The 6776-nt window shown below is 42.1% G+C and overlaps 1 pseudogene; it reads left to right on the top strand.

Annotated features, from left to right (window-relative positions):
• Positions 1-744: 744 nt before the first annotated feature.
• On the top strand, positions 745-5209 carry LOC138653343 (dol-P-Man:Man(5)GlcNAc(2)-PP-Dol alpha-1,3-mannosyltransferase pseudogene; annotated as a pseudogene).
• Positions 5210-6776: the final 1567 nt, after the last annotated feature.

Genomic DNA, 6776 nt, shown 5'->3' with positions numbered 1-6776 from the left:
GAGCCATGTAGTATATTGCTCAGCCACGTAGTATATAACAGCTGATGTAGTATATTTCCCAGCCACGTAGTATATTGCCCAGCCACGTAGTATATTGCCCAGCCACGTAGTATATTGCCCAGCCACGTAGTACAGTTAGGTCCAAATATATTTGGACAGAGACAACATTTTTCTAATTTTGTTTATAGACATTACCACAATGAATTTTAAACAAAACAATTCAGATGTAGTTGAAGTACAGACTTTCAGCTTTCATTTGAGGGTATCCACATTAAAATTGGATGAAGGGTTTAGGAGTTTCAGCTCCTTAACATGTGCCACCCCTGTTTTTAAAGGGACCAAAAGTAATTGGACAGATTCAATAATTTTAAATAAAATGTTCATTTTTAGTACTTGGTTGAAAACCCTTTGTTGGCAATGACTGCCTGAAGTCTTGAACTCATGGACATCACCAGACGCTGTGTTTCCTCCTTTTTGATGCTCTGCCAGGCCTACACTGTGGTAGTTTTCAGTTACTGTTTGTTTGTGGGCCTTTCTGTCTGAAGTTTAGTCTTTAACAAGTGAAATGCATGCTCAATTGGGTTGAGATGAGATGACTGACTTGGCCATTCCAGAATATTCCACTTCTTTGCTTTAATAAACTCCTGGGTTGCTTTGGCTTTATGTTTTGGGTCATTGTCCATCTGTAGTATGAAACAACGACCAATCAGTTTGGCTGCATTTGGCTGGATCTGAGCACACTGTATGTCTCCGAATACCTCAGAATTAATTCGGCTGCTCCTGTCCTGTGTCACATCATCAATAAACACGAGTGACCCAGGGCCACAGGCAGCCATGCATGCCCAAGCCATCACACTGCCTCCACCGTGTTTTACAGATGATGTGGTATGCTTTGGATCATGAGCTGTACCACGCCTTCGCCATACTTTTCTCTTTCCACCATTCTGGTAGAGGTTGATCTTGGTTTCATCTGTCCAAAGAATGTTATTCCAGAACTGTGCTGGCTTTTTTAGATGTTTTTTAGCAGAGTCCAGTCTAGCCTTTTTCTTCTTGATGCTTATGAGTGACTCGCACCGTGCAGTGAACCCTCTGTATTTACTTTCATGCAGTCTTCTCTTTACGGTAGATTTGGATATTGATACACCTACCGCCTGGAGAGTGTTGTTCACTTGGTTGGCTGTTGTGAAGGGGTTTCTCTTCACCATGGAGATTATTCTGCAATCATCCACCACTGTTATCTTCCGTGGGCACCCAGGTCTTTTTGCATTGATGAGTTCACCAGTGCTTTCTTTCTTTCTCAGGATGTACCAAATTGTAGATTTTGCCACTCCTAATATTGTAGCAATTTCTCGGATGGGTTTTTTCTGTTTTCGCAGCTTAAAGATGGCTTGTTTCACCTATATGGAGAGCTCCTTTGACCTCATGTTTACTTCACAGCAAAACCTTCCAAATGCAAGCACCACAACTCAAATCAACTCCAGGCCTTTTATCTGCTAAATTGAGAATGACATAACGAAGGGATTGCCCACACCTGTCCATGAAATAGCCTTGGAGTCAATTGTCCAATTACTTTTGGTCCCTTTAAAAAACAGGGTGGCACATGTTAAGGAGCTGAAACTCCTAAACCCTTCATCCAATTTTAATGTGGATACCCTTAAATGAAAGCTAAAAGTCTCAACTTCAGCTGCATCTGAATTGCTTTGTCTAAAATTCATTGTGGTAATTTCTATAACCAAAATTAGAAAAATGTTGTCTCTGTCCAAATATATATGGACCTAACTGTATATTGTCCAGCCATGTAGTATATTGTCCAGCCACGTAGTATACAGCGCAGAGCCACGTAGTATATTGCCCAGCCACGTACTATATAACAGCCGACGTAGTATATTGCCCAGCCACGTAGTATATTGCCCAGCCACGTAGTATATTGCCCAGCCACGTAGTATACAGCACAGAGCCACATAGTATATTGCCCAGCCACGTAGTATATAACAGCCGATGTAGTATATTTCCCAGCCACGTAGTATATTGCCCAACCACGTAGTATATTGCCAGACACGTAGTATATTGCCCAGCCACGTAGTATATTGCCCAGTCACGTAGTATATTGCCCAGTAACATAGTATATTGCCTAGTCACGTAGTATATTGCCCAGTCATGTAGTATATTGCCCAGTGAGTTGGCGAGACCAATCAGCGACTTGGATTCCATGACAGACAGAGGCCGCGACCAATGAATATCCATGACAGAAGGACAGACAAACAGAAAGACGGAAGTGACCCTTAGACAATTATATAGTAGATGTTGCTTGAGGAAAAAGTATAGTAATATCTGCCTTCTTATTGGATATAAATTGTGTTCATTTTATAACACTATCACTTGTCATTTCTACATTTTTACACTGTTACTATGTCGTGGTCAATTTATGTTTAAGAAAAATTATGGTATCAAAATATGTTACCCGTCTACTGGGCTCCTGTTGTTAGTCCTCCCACAATCATAGGATAAAAAAACAAAGTAATACCCAGAACCACAACGTCTGGTGAAAATGCTGGCATGGCATAAAATTGTGCACTACTAGTATGGTCATTCAGTGTGAATTACAGTGCAGAGAGGTCTGGCTGTATTACTGCATCCAGGCTATGCAGCAGATTACTATTAACACAGCCCGTGCTGGGGTCCTTGGAGAAAGGAAGCTTGAGCCTATATAAGGTCCATGTGCTATAAGCCAGGTGCAAACGATCCGGAAGTAGCTCCGCTTTGGACGCACCGCATCTTCGCTGTGTCGAAAGCACTGCTGTCTATTGAAGGCAGGTGAATCTCCATGTGTTCAGTGAACTATGTAGATTCCCCACGTTCGATACATTCTATAGGTGAAATTTCTCTTGCAGACACTAGCATCTCCGAAAGAGAAATTGACATTTTGTGGTCTGGAAAGGCGCACCGGATGTTAGTCTATGCAGGCATCTGTGGACGCATAATGGACATGGGATTTCTTTAAATCCCATCCACTATGCTGTAACATCTGGACGCTGCGGATTTGACGCTGCATAAATGCGCAGAGTTAAACCCGCAGCAATTACTGATCATGGGCACATACCCTAACTCTGAGTGGTGAGAAACTGTGAAAGACTGCAGTACCAAAATAGTGAAGACGTTTTATCAAAAGTACAAGAAGGAGGAAGCAAACGCCATAGGGCATATTTATGTGTACTGTCTAATTCTCAGACAGTGTAAATCTAAACTAGACTGTCTTAGTGTGCAAGATATATCACAGTGATTCATGCTGTTTGATAAATCTGGCATGGTGCATCTTTAAACTGTCTTCTCTATATCAGCCGACACTCTAATGCATATGGAGCCCCAGACAACTAAGGATCCAGCATGTCTGACATCTTATAGAGAACACAGTAACACTCAGCCAAAATAGTGCATTCTGTAAATGAGATAGCCAGCTAATGTATAACATGAATGGCAGGCTTTGATTTCTATACAGGTGCTTTGAATATCATCAAAACGTTAATCTATTTCAGTTCTTCAATACAAAAAGTGAAACTCATTATATAGTCATTACAAACAGAGTGATCTATTTTAAGTGTTTATTTCTGTTAATGCTGATGATTATGGCTTACAGCCAATGAAAACCCCAAAGTCATTATCTCAGTAAATAAGAATAATTAACCAAAAAAACCTGCAAAGGCTTCCTAAGTGTTTAAAAGGTCCCTTAGTCTGTTTCAGTAGGCTCCACAATCATGGGGAAGACTGCTGATTTGACAGATGTCCAGAAGGCAGTCACTGACACACTCCACAAGGAGGGTAAACCACAAAAGATCATTGCTAAAGAAGCTGGCTGTTCACAGAGTGCTGTATCCAAGCATAAAAATGGAAAGTGGAGATAAAAGTGTGGTAGAAATAGGGGCACAAGCAACCGGAATAACTGCAGCCTTGAAAAATTGTTAAGAAAAGCTCTAAATGAATAAGAAATGGAGGGCACCGCAAATAAATACCAAAAGGGAAGGTTCACCGTGAGCCTGGGGTTAAACATGAAATAAAGCAAGACAAAGATCATGCCCACATAAGTAGGAACACCTCCACATATGACAATATCAAAAGTTGTATTTTATTGTGTTCCGCATCTACATTGTCACAAAAAAGGTACCTCCGTATGTATTCTTCTTCATGTGTTGTGCTTCATATCGCGTGCACTCCATCTTTCTTCTGCGCCTCTTCAACGATCCAGTGGCTATGGTGATTTTATTCTTTGCCATCAACCTGATATTACAGGATCACTGGAGCTGGGGCTGCTTTTTCTACAGCTTGGCTGTATCTGTCAAAATGAACATTCTGCTACTAGCTCCTGGACTTCTGTATCTCCTTTTGTGCCAGTTTGGACTACTGCGCACTATACCAAAACTCTGTATCTGTGCCATGCTTCAGGTTATCTTGGCCCTCCCCTTTTTACTAGTAAACCCAGCTGGATATCTCCTGCGATCCTTTGATTTTGGTAGGCAGTTTCTGTTCCAGTGGACAGTAAATTGGCGCTTCCTCCCAGAATATGTGTTTCAGCATCGGGCTTTCCACTTGGCGTTACTTTCAGCTCACCTCGCTGGACTACTGCTCTTTTGTTTCTACCGATGGCACAGGTCCAGGCAAAGCTTTCTTTCACTCTTAAAGAATCCAGCGCAGAGGAAACCCCAGTCCCGCAGACTTTCAGCAAATAAGATCATTTTTGTCTTGTTCTCTAGTAACTTCCTGGGTGTTACATTCAGCCGCTCTCTACACTATCAGTTCTATGTATGGTACTTTCACACGTTGCCATATCTTTTGTGGTGCACCGATACTAGTGTCTTGCCAGGACTTGCCAGGATACTTATCTTAGGCCTTATTGAGCTGTCATGGAACACGTTCCCCTCTACTGCCATGAGCTCAGGTGCCCTCCATTTGTGTCACGTGGCCATTCTTCTTCACCTATGGTTTGGTGTGCCACCAGATGAGAAGTCTCCCAAAGACTATGCACCACCCTCCCGGACTCCTAAGAAGAAGGACTAATTCCTTCATGCTCAGCACAAGAGACAAATCTTGGTACTCTTAGCTGGAGAGTTACAAAACACTGTGGCTGAGGAATGCTGGGTCTTCCTGAAACTGAATGGGGAAAGAAATGTTGTCTTTATATGCTATTTTTTTAAAGTAATAAATGTGAAAAACCTGGTTTATTATTAGCACAAAAGTGCCTTGCTACAAAGAACAGTAAATGCATTCTAGTATCAGTCATCCTGTAAGTCTGCATGTCTATAGTGCAAGGCAGCAGACTGCTTTGGTGATTTCTTTTATGTCTAACAATGCCAAGATGATTGTCAAACATCACCCGGCTTATAGCACAACATATTTAAGTTGAGATTTTCATCCCAGTGACGGAGAAGTAAGAAAAGCTGTCGGGCAGCCCCTTTCAAAGCAAGCAACTGTAGACCATCAGGAAGAGTCTGTGCCCGTAACCAACCTTCTGCCTTTGCTGCTAGTAACTCCCATTCTACGAAGAAGCCAGCACAGCGATGCTCAAGCCATGCTAGCGCTACCGCTGTGGCCCAAGAACATCCCTCAAGATCTGGGTCTACTTCATTGCCATTTTCTGAAGGACATGGAGAAATGTCACATGGATCCGTCTCCGATCCTCGCCCACTGTCTGCTTGATGGCAAAGAGCTTCGGGACATGATGTGGCATAGACAGGCAGTGAAGCGGTATCGTTTGTCATTGGAACCTGAGGCTGGGATCCTCCTTTGTAAGTTTGTGTTCCCCCTCTGATGAAGTCCTCATGTTCTAATGGACAAGGCTCAGACACTGGACTAAGGCTTCCGTGATGACAAGTGAATGGGGAAGTGCGTAGTAAACGCTGAAGTGAGATCTGTACAACACTGGAAAAGCAGCCGTTTAAGTTGAAAAATCCCTCGGGGGACTGCAGGCTAATCTAAGGAGGACATAAATGAACATTGGATAAATGACGTGCAAAACAAATGAGGGCATGGTCAGCACCATTATGCCAAATATCCTAAAAGGAGTTTGTGGCAATTCTATAGCAAAGTTTTATCAATGCATCACCATGTGAACATCGTTTTATAACTTTATTCCCCAACTGTGAAAAATTGCTATTCCTAGTAGTTTATAGTTTTTCCTAACAGTTTTCGCAAAAGAAAAGTGGCATACAAAACAAGGTTTCTCCTTGTGGAGAGTGACAAGCCAGGCCTAGCAGGATGAGGAGACTTATACACCATGCATGCTCCTCTGGGAAATTAAATATGCAAATTGCTTGGCTTGTTACTCTTCAAAAGAATAAACATTACCCCTTAGATCCCAGTCTTAAGCCTTTCACTTAGCCAAATCAGAGCTCATACTTTGCACTGATGAGGGGCAACCACAAAACACGGTCTGCAAATTGAGATTCTGGTTTGGCTTTTATCCTAAGTCATGGCTCGTTAATGGGTCCATATTGACTTTTAAGGATTGCTACTTCCAATAGGTGGAAGTAAAGTTCTAATCCTCGTCCTCTCTGAAGAGGCAATTTACATATTGAGGCATATGGCATACTCTGTATATTTTAGAAAAGTTACCAAATGTGCAAATGTTGAGGAGAGCCATAAGATCAGATACTTAATTAACCTCAAGACATTAGAGATTGAGAGAAGCAACCCATAACATGTATTGTTTAACCTTACTTAAGCTTTCTCAGATCAGTGGATCCGCCCACGGACTTGCTCATTGCCCAACCCACTAACCAATGGAA

Source organism: Ranitomeya imitator, chromosome 1 (assembly GCF_032444005.1).
Source record: "Ranitomeya imitator isolate aRanImi1 chromosome 1, aRanImi1.pri, whole genome shotgun sequence".
NCBI classification, from domain to species: Eukaryota; Metazoa; Chordata; class Amphibia; order Anura; family Dendrobatidae; genus Ranitomeya; species Ranitomeya imitator.
This window is presented reverse-complemented; position numbering and strand designations above follow the sequence as displayed.